Source organism: Bos taurus, chromosome 16, assembly GCF_002263795.3.
Source record: "Bos taurus isolate L1 Dominette 01449 registration number 42190680 breed Hereford chromosome 16, ARS-UCD2.0, whole genome shotgun sequence".
Lineage (NCBI taxonomy): Eukaryota > Metazoa > Chordata > Mammalia > Artiodactyla > Bovidae > Bos > Bos taurus.
Window position 1 is genome coordinate 65,459,511 of NC_037343.1, and position 15,049 is coordinate 65,474,559.

The 15,049-nt window shown below is 41.2% G+C and overlaps 1 protein-coding gene across 3 annotated transcripts in view; it reads left to right on the forward strand.

Annotated features, from left to right (window-relative positions):
- Positions 1-15,049, forward strand: part of C16H1orf21 (chromosome 16 C1orf21 homolog) — a 242,347-nt gene that overhangs the window by 46,168 nt on the left and 181,130 nt on the right. The window contains exon 1 of one of the 3 annotated variants that reach the window (NM_001081547.1): positions 14,644-14,925. The exons of the other annotated variants lie outside the window; for them this stretch is intronic. The gene's annotated coding sequence lies outside the window, so the exon portion shown is untranslated. Of the gene's footprint in view, positions 1-14,643; positions 14,926-15,049 lie in introns of those variants that run through there. 3 annotated transcript variants of the gene reach the window in all.

Consider the following 15,049-nt stretch of genomic DNA (forward strand, 5'->3'; position numbering starts at 1 on the left):
ATGTGACAGAGTCCAGATCCTACCCCAGAGCTATCTGACTTCAAAAGTCTTTTTCTACGTCACTCCATTGAAAATCTCTGTGTGGAAGCCTTTTATTAACACAAACACATTTATAAGACACTGGAAAAGTCAGAGGTTGCATTTTTTAGAGAAAAGGTTTAGTGATTTAGTTAAAATAGATGTTAGCCACTAATGCCTAGATTTTTAAAGTGTTTGCGATTCATCATATCAGTACACTATTGGGCTTAAGAGGTACAAAGGTGATCAAAATAAAGATAGTATGAACAAGTAGAAGTGAGCCTGATGATTTCTTAAGGTTTATGTGGTTGGTAACTTAGCAGAAATTTAAATGAAGTATATTAGCATGTATGTGTGGAATGTAGAAAAATGGTATAGATGATCTTATTAGCAGAGCAGAAATAGAAATACAGACGTAAAGAACAAATACATGGATATCAAGGAAAGAGGGGGTAGGATGGATTGGAAGGTTGGAATTGACACATATGCACTATTGGTGCTGCGTGCATGCCAAGTCACTTCAGTGGTATCCAGCTCTTTGCAGCCCCATGGACTATAACCTGCCCGGCTCCTCTGTCCATGGGATTCTCCAGGCAAGAATACTGCAGTGGTTTGCCATGCCTTCCTCCGGGGGATTTTCCTGACCCAGGGATCAAACCAGGGATCTCTTACGTCTCCTGCATTGGCAGGCGGGTTTTTTATCACTAGTGCCACCTGGGAAGGTATGAAATAGATGACTGAGAACATTCTGTATAGAACAGGGACCTCTAGTTAATGCTGGGTGGTGACCCGAATGGGAAGCATGTCCAAAAGGAAGAGGATATATGTGTGTGTATGGCTGCTTCATTTTGCTATGCAGTAGAAACTAACATATAACTAACACTATATGTTTCTACTTTTACATATAGAAACTATATGTAAAGCATTTACAACAACACATATAGTTGTAAAGCAACTATATGCCAATAAAAATTAATTAAAAAATGAATTCAGCTTGGTTACAGGTCAGTTTATCTAAAGAAACCACTACCCCTCCCAAATAATGTTAAACTTGTTTTTTACTTCTAATTGGGGCTGAGTCTCATAAGAATGAGGGTCTACTATGTTGGATTTTAAAATGATTGTTGGGAGAGGAAGTGATAACTAATTTCTCTGCAGTGGATATTGTTTATCTTGGTAGAAATTAGCATAATTGAGACTTGCCTTAAGATGATTAGCACCCAGAAAATATGTCAATTTCATTATTTTCTTTTTTTAAGTATTAGAGAAAACTGTCCGAATATTTTCCTTGAGGAAATCTGATAGATTCAAAAAGCTTCTTTGAAAGAAGTTTACTAAGAAGTTGAACAAACATATTCTAATATAATTAGTTTGGGAAAACATTTCTGACCCTTTAAAGGCTATCCCATGAATGACAACTATCTATATATGAAGGAGAGAGGAGTGCTTTATAAAGTTTGTGAAGTATACATCCCTTATAAGTATGTATTAAGTTATGTATTAAACATTTATGTTAAAAAAAATTACCTTCCCCAATTAAAGGAACCTGTCTGAGAGGCCAGCCAAATTCTACATTTTCCAAGAAAATGAAGTCCTAGAAATGTTGCATTTCCTTTTGAATGTTGATGGCAGAGATACATCAGAGATACCAGGGGGAAACCTTACCAAGTTCTCCCTATAATTTGAACTGAAGGGTCCTATTTGATGTTTTTTTTGTTGTTGTTATTTTTGGACCCAACACCCTGGGTAAACTGAAATTCCACCTACTCCTTTTGGAGAGGCGTCAGGGGAGATGTACCTCCTTAAAATTCTAAGCCTTCTAATAGAAGAAAGCTTCCTCTTTCGGTTGGTGGAAATTTCCATTCCCAGGATACATATTCATTTTTACCTCAATGCAGCTTCCTCTTGGTTTTGTGATTGAGTTATTTTTAGTGAGTTGCCATGCTTCTCCTCATTCCCTGCTTAACTATGCTGCATCTTTTACTTCTCTTTCTCCATTAATTAATTCCCACAGTGCTTTTCTTAAATTCTTCCTTCATACACTGAGGAATATTTTAATTTTTTTATGCATGTGTGCTTAAAAAAAAAGTCATGTCCAACTCTGCGACCCCATGGACTGTAGCCTGCCAGGCTCCTCTGTCCATGGGATTATCCAGGCAAGAATACTGGAGTGTGTTTCCTTGCCCTCCTCCAGAGGATCTTCCTGACCTAGGGATCGAACCCACGTCTCTTATGTCTCCTGCATTGGTGGGAGGTTCTTATCCCACTAGCGCCACCTGGAGATATATCTGGTTTGTTTAGAAATCAGGTATCAGACCTCCCCAAAATCAGATGTTTGATTCCAGGTTTCTGTTTCTGTGTCTTATGACACAATTTTAATTAGTTCATTAGTTTCTTAGATTTTTGTTCTTACCAACTCTGAAAGACGCGAAAGACCCAATTCCAAAAGAAGAGGGCAGTAGCAATGTTCTGTGCCGATTATGTGTCAGTGCTGTACACATTTATGATGAGTGATGTCATCCCCATTTTATAGATGAGTAGACAGAGCCAGTCATGTTAACCACCCCGCTTATACTGCCTGGTAATACTGGTTCGTCTTCCCAGGTGGCTCAGCGGTAAAGAATCCACCTGTGATGCAGGAAACACCAGAGATGCAGGTTTGATCCCTGGGTTCAGAAGCTCCCCTGGAGAAGGAAATGGCAATCCACTCCAGTATTCTTGCTGGAAAAATCCCATGGACAGAGGAGCCTGGTAGGCTGCAGTTCATAGGGTAGCAAAGATTCGGACATGACTGAGCATACATGAGCAACACTGTCTAGTAAAAGTACAATTCTGAGCTAGTTGGAAATTGATTCGTGTAGTTAAAGCTGCTGTAAATCCAAGATAACATTCAATCTTTTGTCATGGTTTAGAAGATGTTAAAGAATTTGACAATAATAAAAGAAATGGATAGGGTGCATTCTGCAGTGCTTCGTGTGCCGCAGGTGTTTATCGGGATTGATATTCATTAGTAATCTTATGAGTGGATATCCGCAAATGACACAGCCAATGGACTCCATTCAGTTATATTGTGGTCAGTGGATGGAACAGTCTTAGTAGAGGGCACCATGGATTTTTAGGTCAAAGAGAACTTGATTTGAATCCCCACTTTTCCCTTATTCTTTGGATGACCTTGCAAGCTGCTTAACCCTTCTAACCTCAATATATTCATGTGTAAATGGGAATATTAACACCTCATATTGCTATGGTAATGATTAAATTAAATGAGAAGATGTTTGTAAATTGCTTAGTGCCTTACACACAATATTCAGTAGAATGGCAGGTGTGAATTAACAGTTGTAATCACAGAATATCTGAATAGAGAAGGATCTTAGGGTCAGATGGACTGAGTACCAGTTCTGATTCTACGAGCAGTGGCATTAGCCGAGTCATCAGCCTCTCTGAGTTTCTATTTCCTCATGTGCACAACAGAGATAATATTTAACAGGAGATTATGATAAAGATTATATGAAATGTTATGTCTGTAAAGTGCCTAGCACTAATTAACCCTCATAAATGGTGATGACCCCCTCCCTTTGTGCTGACAACGTTGGGGGACAGGGTAGTTCTAGTTAGAATTGTTTCAGCTTTGCTCACACTGAACCTTAGCTTCCCTATGACGTTTGCCAGTTTGGCTCTAATCCCGTGACCTGATTGGGAAAGTTAATTTTGCTCTCAGGGTCATGACTTTGATTAGATCTAGAAATATTGTTAGGACCCTAGCCCACTTGTTTGATCATTAAGATTAAAATTCTTATTCTTCTACAGTTGATCTTTATCTCCATCTTCCTGGATACATTCTGTGCTGAACAAAAATATTTGTGTACATGAAAAAAAAAAGTTCTAAATCAGAGGAATGTGACAGGCAGCCTTATCAGTGGATTGGGTGGTTCAGTGCTCTGTGTGCGTGTTGCCAGTGATTCGGAATGTAATCTAGAGATCAGTGTTTTAAATAATTTAATGCTAAGTGTGACATTTTAATTTATTTGGTCTCTGCTCCATTCTCCCCTTCTGTCTACCTTCCTGTGAAACACTACAGTTCGAAGTCAGTAAATAACAGTAGTATTATGGTGGGCTTTAAATGTGAAGACAACATGAATAAAGCAGCTGAATAAAGCATTTTCCTGAAGGGAGGGCCCCTTCCTGCAGGGTCTTCCCTGCGGTTTAGGTGCAAAATCCCTTAATCATATACTTAGCGTTTCTATACTCCTTACGTGCAGAGTTATTTGATTTCTGTGGGCCGTTCCTGTGTGCCCTGCATAAATAGCTCTGGGTGAGATTATTACGTGTACTGCTAGATCCTACCTAACCTGCTTTTCAGTGTTTTGGAACTGAGAGTGCAGTAGCTGTTCTGATGTGAATAGCCACCTGGTTTTAACATCCAAAGTTGTGTTTGCCACTGGATGCCAGATTTTATATTCCACCAGCTTACTAGTCTATAAATACCATGTGAACTTTCCTTCCTTCTCTCTCAGAAGGAGACTTCATCTCTAGTAGCGATCACCATGGGCATATGCCCAAGGGTGAACTCCTGGAGCCCTTGAAGCAAGATTTCCTTTATAAACGCTGTGCCTGTTAAAGAGAGTTTGCCTGCTTGGTGTTCTTTCAGGAGCATTGGGAAAGCGTTTTACCTCAAGTTCTTTTCTCTGCTAATGATACAGTTGATTCCTCTGGGGTCCACATCTCTCCTTCCCAAACCCCATGTTTCTGTGGAGGGACAGTACGTAAGTCCCTGCTACTTGATTACTATTCCATTCAGTCCCTTTAACTTGACCCCTTTTCCAGAGCTGCAGAAGAGATGGTAAGACAAGGGTGGGTTCCCATTGGTCTGGAGTCTCTGAAACAAGGATATCAGGCCCAGAAATCCAATTAGAGCCTGAAGTGCTGGGGCTCCACTGTGTTTAGAGCCTTTGGGTAGGAGGGGACAAGGCCCAGTCCTGAGAAGTAGGCAGCATTTCCCATCGTGATCAGATATAAGTCACAGCCTTCTCAGATGAGCTGGTAACTGAAAATTCTTTCAATTATAAAAATACTGCTTTTCTCTTTCTGACTTCCTTCATTCTGTATAACAGGCTCTAGGTTCATCCATCTCACTAGAACTGACTCAAATTCTTTCTTTTCTATGGCTGAGTAATACTCCATTGTATATATGTACCATATCTTCTTTATCCATTCATCTGTCCATGGTCATCTAGGTTGCTTCCATGTCCTAGCTATTGTAAATAGTGCTGCTATGAAAGTGTAGGGCAGAAACCAGCACAACATTGTAAAAATTAAAAAAAAAAAAAAGATACTGCTCTGGGGTGGGTGCGGAGAATTACAGCCTCCAACAGTTTGGAGTGTACAGCCTACTATCCCGCTTTGCTTAACTTGTGGCCCTTTGGAGGACTCTGCCTCTCAAAACGGACTGGGTCCCAGGCATGCACTTACTCGCTGGGAGACTTTAGGGAAGTCACAGTGCTTTGAACCTGATTTCCTCACATGAAAATGAATATGTAGTATTCCTGCTCTCCACCTTGCCAGGTCGTTATGAGGAAACTGAGACTAGGGCTTCGTCTAAGCATTTGACAAACACATAACAAAGCCCGAGAAGGACTTATGCTAGGACGAAGACGCGATGTGGTGCCCTATCTAGGGAGAGAAAGAAAGCAGTCTTCTAAGCAAAGAAGATTCTGTCTCGCCTGTCATAATCTCAGGGTGTGGATATGTGTGGATACAGTGTTTGATATGTGTGGATACCTAGTGTGGATACAGTATTTGTTATGTGTGGATACCTACTGTGGATACAGTACTTGTTATGTGTGATAACAGTATTTGATATGTGTGGATACCTAGTGTGGATACAGTATTTGTTAGGTGTGGATACCTACTGTGGATACAGTACTTGTTATGTGTGATAACAGTATTTGATATGTGTGGATACAGTACTTGTTATGTGTGGATACCTACTGTGGATACAGTACTTGTTATGTGTGATAACAGTATTTGTTAGATGTGGATACCTACTGTGGATACAGTACTTGTTATGTGTGATAACAGTATTTGATATGCGTGGATACAGTACTTGTTATGTGTGGATACCTACTGTGGATACAGTACTTGTTATGTGTGATAACAGTACTTGATATGTGTGGATACAGTACTTGATATGTGTGGATACCTACTGTGGATACAGTACTTGTTGTGTGTGATAACAGTATTTGATATGTGTGGATACCAGGTGTGGATACAGTATTTGTTCAGTGGTCACGTGTAGTGTGTTTTGTGCTGTAATGTTGTATGTGACTCCATAGGGGATGATAGAAAGATGGCAGTACTTCCATAATAAATGCGGAAAGACCTCCTCACAGAGATTATGTTTGAGTTGGACCATAATGGATGAGTAAAGTTTTATGAAATATTTAATATGTTGCCCATGTTTGTTTTTCTTTTTTTTGCATTTCACAGTGGGCTGTCACTGCTCAACAGACTGGCATCTGAGAAGCACTCTTTGATTTTTAACTTGTCCATTCATCCTCATAAACTCACCTCACTAATGTGTTTATAGATGTTTTTTAACAGGCTTGTTTTTAGATGAACGTTTTCAGAATATAAAATTGTATAATGAAAAGCCTTCTAATTCATCTGAGCCCTTTTTAAAAAACCTGATACTACTGCACTTTAAATTAAGCCCTGCTTTGTTTTTAGGGCTGACGTTTGTTCCTAATGGCAGGGTAATTATAGTGCACGGGAACACTCAGTGAATCGGAACATACTTGCTATAGATGTTGAAATAGAATTTGTTCTTTTGAGGCAGGGACAGGAGAAAAGTCACAGACAATGAGACAGATTTTTCCAGAGGGCAGGCTAACAGAAGGAATGTGTCCCTTAGGGGGCATTGGTTAATGGACTCTGTTTCTTACAGTTGCATTGTGTAAAAAGTTCTGGTCCTTAGAAAAAAAATGTCACGTGAGGAAAATGGCAAAAATTAATTCAAAGGGCACACATAACCTTAGATCTTGCTCCTTATTACTGTTTTATGTCAATGTTATACTATTGGCTAAATATTTCCCTTGCAGGGTTGAAGGATGTGATTATATGGACTTTGTGTTTATAAGACAAATATATGAGTTACATGGTAGAGACCCCTCTTCAATGAATTTTCTTGGGAGATTAATTCTTTAAGCACAGAAGCTTCTAATTCTGAACATTCTAATAATAGACACTTTAAAAATCAGGAAATGCTTCACACTTTTGATCAAAGTAAATGCAAAATAATTTAGCCTTTAGGACTATTGTGATGGGTGTCGGTTACTACCTTGAATGCTCTGGAGAGACGCTCAGCGTTGCTTGAAATGGTCCAAGAGACTGTGGTGGTTTATGAGTAGAGGAAATGATTGGTTTTGATATTTTTCTGTTTCTTTTTTCATCATCCATTGTCTTTTATGCCATGCTTTTTCCTATTCCTTAACCTTGCCTTTTCCACTGACTTCTTTTCCACAGCAGATAAGCATGATTTGTTAGCCCCATCTTTTACAAAACCCTGCTTGTATGTCTCCTGATGGAATCAACACTCCCTAGGAAGTATTCTTTCTAAAATATTGACCCTGAATCTAATCAAATCTCTACATCCAAGTACCAAGACACAGGGTGCAGAGGAATAAAATAAATTTTAAATGATACTTCAAGGATTCAGTCAGCAAAATTAAACAAAATGAAACAACTTTACAGAATGAATAAGTAAGGGAGTTTAAAAGAGAAAAAAGACAGACATGCAAGGGGGACCTGTGGATTAAGAGACTGTGGAGCCTCATCAGCCAGTACAATGTGTGTACCTCATTTGGATCCTGATTTAACCGAACTGAAAATAAAATGAAAAAATATGAGGCAATTGGGGCAAGTTGAACACTAACTGGATACTTGATGATTTTAAGGATATATTATCATTTTTTAAGATGTGATGATGCTGTCATGGGTATGTATTTTTTAGTATAGTCCTTTTATAGGTAGATACTGGAAATGGCAACCCACTCCAGTATTCTTGCCTGGAGAATCCCACGGACAGAGGAGCCTGGCTGGCTATAGTCCACGGGGTCACAAAGAGTCGGACACGACTGAGCGAGTTCACTTCACTTCACTGATATTTAGGACAGCGCCGAAGAATTGATACTTTTGAACTGTGATGTTGGAGAAGACTCTTGAGGGTCCCTTGAACTGCAAGGAGATCCAACCAGTCCATTCTGAAGGAGATCAGTCCTGGGTGTTCATTGGAAGGCCTGATGTTGAAGCTGAAACTCCAATACTTTGGACACCTGATGTGAAGAGCTGACTCATTTGAAAAGACCCTGATGCTGGGAAAGATTGAGGAGAAGGGGACAACAGAGGATGAGATGGTTGGATGGCATCACTGGCTCAATGGACATGGGTTTGGGTGGACTCCAGGGGTTGGTGATGGACAAGGAGGCCTGGCGTGCTGTGGTTCATGGGGTCGTGGAGAGTCGGACATGACTGAGCGACTGAACTGAACTGAAATTATATGAGTTTACAATTCTTGAAGTTCAGACACAGGTTACAAGGGGCTCCGTTATACTGTTCCCTCTACTTTGAATATGTTAGAAATTTTCCATAAAATTAAAAAAAAAAAAGCCACCAAACTAAAACTCTGCTTTGTGGCCCAGTGCTGTCGATCTATACTACCCACAGTTTCGTGTCCATTTATAGAAGGAGTGATACGCAGTCACTGTGGAGGCATAGTTTTTCTCGGCAGTTCTTGCAGTTTCCTTTGGACCTTATTTTGTAATTATCTCCTTCCTAAGCCCTCTTCTCTTCTTACTTTATACTAGGAACATTTAATCTGTGAGTTCACAGATGAATTTCCTCTAAATCATGCCTTTTCTGTATTTGCAAATGTGCATTTTTAGGGATTAGGCTCATGGCATCGATCAGCATTTTAAGGGTCCATGATTGTAGAAAGTCAAACACCCGCTACTGTCTGCTTTGCTCAACACTCACATTCATGGGATTTTCTCCTACTTGCATATTTCCTGGCTTATGTCTGTTCTCTGGGCCACACCTTTGTCCTGTGCTTCAGTCCTGTCCATTCATTTGTCTCCTCTTTTTCTCCACTAACACCTCAAAGATAACATTTGGGTGATGGTTTTACCATTCACCCAATTGCTCTTCATGCCAAATACCTCTCAATTAGCCTAGATTTCACTTTCTTCCTTAATGAACATCTGCATGTAAATAGTCATCAAACTACTATTATTTTACCTCCTAAATGGTATTTTTTGTGTCCTTTTCTTTCTTGGTTTGGTGTTTGGATGTGGATGCTCACTCTGTCTCCTCTGGCTATTAAACTACTACTGGAATCCTTCATACCAACCTCCTTGCCCTTAGCCCAGCCCCTTCTGTTTCCAGAAATGACATTACTAACTCAAAAATCTGATCATTTCACCCTTGTGTTGACATCAGTCATCCAGCCCCTGTCTCTCTAAGCATTCTCATTTCCTGACACTCCCTCCTCAGACCTATTTATTTAGAGCATGACATCCTTGTCAAATCTGCTAAACTTTGCTCATATCTTCACTCTGCATGGAGGTCAGCACGCCTTCCACCACCCTACCTTGCTCATCTTGTCAACATGAGAAATGCTGCTTTCCCCTTCAAAGTCCTTAGGGGGACTCTTCTCTAAGAGGTGTCCTGGATGGTCCTCTTAGAGTACTTGGGACCTTCTCAAATGCTCACTCTGCCATTTGCACAAACTGCCATTAAGTGGTGTTGTTTTTAGTTGCTTTTTAATTGTTTTCAGGATATAAGCTAACCTTTTAGTACCTTCATAGCATCTATTTTTAGGAATATGATTGGTTTACAATGCCGTGTTAGTTTCTGCTGTACAATGAAGCGATCAGCTATCTGTATACATATATCCCATCTCTCCTGGACCTCTCTTGCCCATCCCACTCCTCTAGGTCATCACAGAGCACTGAGCTGAGCGCCGGGTGCTGTACAGCCGCTTCCCGCTAGCTCCCTGTCCACGCGTGGTAGTGTATGCATGTCACTCCCAATCTCCGAATCCTTCCAACCACCACCCCGCTCCGCTACGTCCACGTGTCCTTTTTCTGCATCTGTGTCTCTATTTCTGCCTTGGCAATAGGTTGATCTGTACCATTTTTCTAGATTCCACATATATGTGTTAATATGCCATGTTTGTTTTTCTCTTTCTGACTCAACTTCACTCTGTATTAGATACCCTGTAGCTTTTGCCCAGTCCTGGGGGCATGAGTGTTGCTGAATGTGTGCTGACCTGGGTCTCCAGAGACTGTCTTCCGTTCACATGGCTGCCACCTCGAGCTCTTTTGAGATTTTGAGAGGGAAACCTCAGGCCTCCTCTTCTCTTGGATCCCATTTCCTGAAGAGAGAGGTGTCCTGAGTGGCCACTGGGAGGGGTAAACTTTCTGAGGAGAAGTTTTGTCTTTGGTGACTTGATGATTTCCCTGTCTTTCTAGGCTCCTCTGTTCCCTCCCTCTTCTTGTCTCCTTTTTTAAAAACAAAACAAAACAAAACTGAAGTGTAGTTGCTGTACAACATTATGTAGGTTACAGAGGTACAATATAATGATTGACAATTTTAAAAGGTTATACTCCATTGAGAGTTGTTATAATTTATTGGCTCTACTTCTGTTCTTTCCCATTTCTTAGTGACCTCTTTGAAATATGTGACCACTGGATCTGAAATAAGACTACTCTCTTCCTAAACTTCCTACCTACATATATGTATTTTTTTAATGAATTAAGGTGATTGAATTTTATTTTTAACCTATTTGGTAGTATTTGTAGGATTTAACTCTCTTACTACCCAGGAGCCACTGAACTCAGTATTGGGGTGTATGTGTGTGTGTGTGTGTTAGTTGCTCAGTTGTGTTTGACTCTTTGAGACTCCATGATTGTAGCCCACTAGGCTCCTCTGATAGCATATTGAAAAGCAGAGACATTACTTTGCCAACAAAGGTCTGTCTAGTCAAGGCTATGGTTTTTCCAGTGGTCATGTATGGATGTGAGGGTTGGACTGTGAAGAAAGCTGAGCGCCGAAGAATTGATGCCTTTGAACTGTGGTGTTGGAGAAGACTCTTGAGAGTCCCTTGGACTGCAAGGAGATCCAACCAGTCCATCCTAAAGGAGATCAGTCCTGGGTGTTCTTTGGAAGGAATGATGCTAAAGCTGAAACTCCAGTCCTTTGGCCACCTCATGCGAAGAGTTGATTCATTGGAAAAGACTCTGATGCTGGGAGGGATTGGGGGCAGGAGGAGAAGGGGATGACAGAGGATGAGATGGCTGGATGGCATCACTGACTCAATGGACGTGAGTCTGAGTGAACTCCGGGAGTTGGTGATGGACAGGGAGGCCTGGCGTGCTGCGATTCATGGGGTCGCAAAGAGTCGGACACGACTGAGCGACTGAACTGAATGACTGACTGAGGCTCCTCTGTCCGTGGAATTCTCCAGGCAGGAATACTGGAGTGGATTGCCATTCCCTTCTCCAGGGAATCTTCCTGACCCAGGGAGAAAACCCGAGTCCCCTGGATTGCCGGCAGATTATTTACCATCTGAACCACCAGGGAAGCCTCGATATTGATAATGGAGCCTTTTTCCGAGAAAATTGTGATTTGAATTTTCTGAGAACAGTTTCAGTCAGAAAGCTTTGCCAATGACCACAACATCATCTCAAAATTAAGATTTCTATTGCTGATATATTTATAAACCAACATATTAGTTGCTGTGAGTTTGTATCTAACTGTGACTCTCCATACACTTTTCCTCCAGTGTTAGTAACCTCATTCTGCCAGGTCCATGGTGGAAGAGACAGGGTCTGCTAGCCCTTAGGCATGAAAATAGGAAAGCAAGGCTTCCGTGGGATCTGGGGCATCACATAAAAGTCTTCCTGCCTGGTGTGCAGGGTGTAGGTAAAAGGGAGAAGACAAGATGGAGGGAGCTTATCTTTATGGTGGAATTGGAGTGTGTGGGGGCTTCATTCTAGGCATGTGAGTCAATTATGCAGTGAGGCTGCAGGTGGGTACCTGGTACAGTCATGGAGAAGATGGTGCAGAGAGCTTGCATGGAAGGTTTATCACTCAGGGTTCCATCAGAGAAGCACCCCTTTACTAGATTCCCTGGGGTCAGTGAAATGGAGAGCATAGTCTACACTTGTGCAGGCCTCTCTAGGGCCCTCCAAGCCCAGTGCTCCTCCAGGTGGGGTGCTCATCACTGCCCTTTCCTGGGTTCCCCCTGATCCCAAACAGAACTTGCTAGGTAATGTGGAACACTAAGTCAGGGAAGGGTATTAATAATGGTAGAGTATGTTGTTTGTCCAAAAAAATATGTGAGTTTAGTGGTTGTCAGCAGTGCTTTAGGGACTTCCCTGGTGGTTCAGTGGCTCAGACTCTGCATTCCCAATGCAGGGGGCCCAGGTTTGATCCCTGCTTAGGGAACTAAATCCCACATGCTGCAACTAAGCCCCAGTGTAGCCAAATAGATTAATTAATTAAAAAAGATCAAAACAGAAAAATGCTTTAATGCATGTATGAGAAGTCTGGAGTTTAATGGTGATAAGCAGCAGAGGTGATATTCCCAGTGAGGTACCCACCTTGTATTTTGTGACATGCTCAAAAGGTGTACAGACACACACACACACACACACACACACACACACAGCTAGATAAAGGTTACCAAAATAAACATATAACCAAATTGCCTGTCCTTTTGCTTTAACTTTCCTGTCCTCTGCTATGTCCATATCAATATTAAACTTAATTAAATTTCATCTGGATGAAAGGCTTTATAAAGGTCAGGAAGAAAACCTAACTCAGTTTTCTGTGCTAATGAGTTCTTTTATTCTTTAAAATGAGAATTGAGGATGGAGAGAAAAGAAGTGTCAGTTGATCTCTGAATTCACCAGCATAAAAATTGCTTGTTAAAGCTCTGATTTGAAAAAAAAAAAAAGAATTACACAAAAATAATCACCATGCCCTTTTCTTTTTAAAATTGTATATTTTTACCCAATTTTGGAACTCAGGTTTTAATCTCAGTCTGCTCATCCAGAGTTTTAATATTGTGCTTTGTGGCTATACCCACGCACAAAAAAACTTAGGCATGGATACACAGTATATTGAAAAACAAATGAATTAAAAGTTAGCAGCTGTATTTACCTTCAAGTTCTTACACACTAGAGGCCTCTTCTGCTCCAAGTTCACCAAAAGGGCATTAGCAGATGATAAGCATCTGAAAGCTAAAGTTTTCCATGATTACAAACTTCATGAGCAAATGCTCTATTGAGTGATTTCATGCTTTATAAATAATTTTGGTTTTAGAAATAAATGTTAATGTTAGTCTGTTATTGGAGATGAATAAAAGCACCAGTCAATCCCCACGTGATCTTTGGCTGTCCTTGGAAGGTGAAATATTTTGTGACATTGACATCAGAAGTTGAAGCCAACTCTTTATATGAAATTCCCTCTGGATAGTGTGTAGAATGCATCTTAAACTCCTAGATGTGTGTGTGCGATGTAGGTGCTCCTGGTGACAATTTTAGGGAATGCCTCTTGGATGGAGCGTATGTCTCAATAACAAGGTAGACCGTTTGCTTGGCAAGAGTGATGGTATCACCACTATGTCTCTGTGTGCACATGCGTAGTTGCTTCAGTCGTGTCCAACTCTTTGTGACCCAATGGACTGCAGCCTGCCAGGATCCTCTATCCATGGGATTCTCCAGGCAAGAATACTGGAGTAGGTTGCCGTGCCCTCCTCAAGGCGAGTTTCCTGACACTGTCTCCTATGAAAGGCTCATTCCCTTTAAAAAGATTTTGGTTTCTGGACTCCCCAAAGCCTAGAGCAGAGCAAAATTCCCCCTCTTTGCAATTGTGGGAGTGAGATCAGCTGTCTTAGCAGTCCAAAGGGAAAACGCCCTTCTCACGTCATTGGTGGGGTCACCGTCAGGTATGGGTCATTAGATAACGTTGTATTTGTCCCAGGCAGCAAAATCAAGGGTTGCCCCCAAATTAAGTTCTGTGGTTTTCCGCTTGTGAAATCAGATCATATTGCCTTGTGTATTCTTAGTCTGACCCCAGCATAGCCAGGTGGCAGGAGAGGGTGTGCCCACCACATGTGTTGTTGGCACGTAGGCAGGCTGTGATCTGTGTACCTTTTCATGGTCACGTCTGTGGGGTAGCTGATGGCTCAGAACAAACTTTGATTGGCCTTTTTGTAGCTAAATAATACACGAGAAGTTCTGTGAGTCACTTTATTTATGGTGTCACACAGGATCGGTGGGATTATTCAGGTTATACAAGGTAGGAACAAAATCTGTACCTTGCTTGTTGATTCTGCCTGTCCTTTCTTGAGCTCTCTCTCTCTTTCTTGTGACCCAGAACAGTTTTATTATAAACTGCTCTAGCTGATGAGCAATTTTGAAGGCCTTTAAAACATTTAGTAGCTTTGCCTCACCTCTATTGTTTGTGCCTTAAAAGCTTTCCACAGCCTCATGAGTGGAAAACTTTCAGTTAAAAGGAAGCATAAAACCCTTTGCTAAGAGGATTGCTGTGTTCCAGGGGCCACTGGTCCCTACTCAGCTAGGATCATTTCCCTCCTCAATGGTAAACCAGCTGCATTAGGAGCCACAGCCTGTTTCTAGAAAAATCTTAGCACTGGGAAATATACTCTGAAATGTTTCTTAAGTGGTAAGGACCATAGCCCACATCACTTTGGGGCGAAGAAGCCCGAGTTGTGTTGTAGCCAAATTCATCTGGAAGAACTGAGCCCCATTCAGGCTTCCAGCAAGTCTACCAGCAGAGATGAGAACTTTGTACTAACTGATGTTTGCGCTTGTGGAGCCCCAGGTAAACACAACATTGCCCGGAGTGCAGGTAGCACGCAAAGCCACGCTTCTACCTGTGTTTTGCTTTTGTTTTGAGATTCTTCCTTTGCTTTCCGTAAGATTTTAAAGTATTGACTTATAGTTCA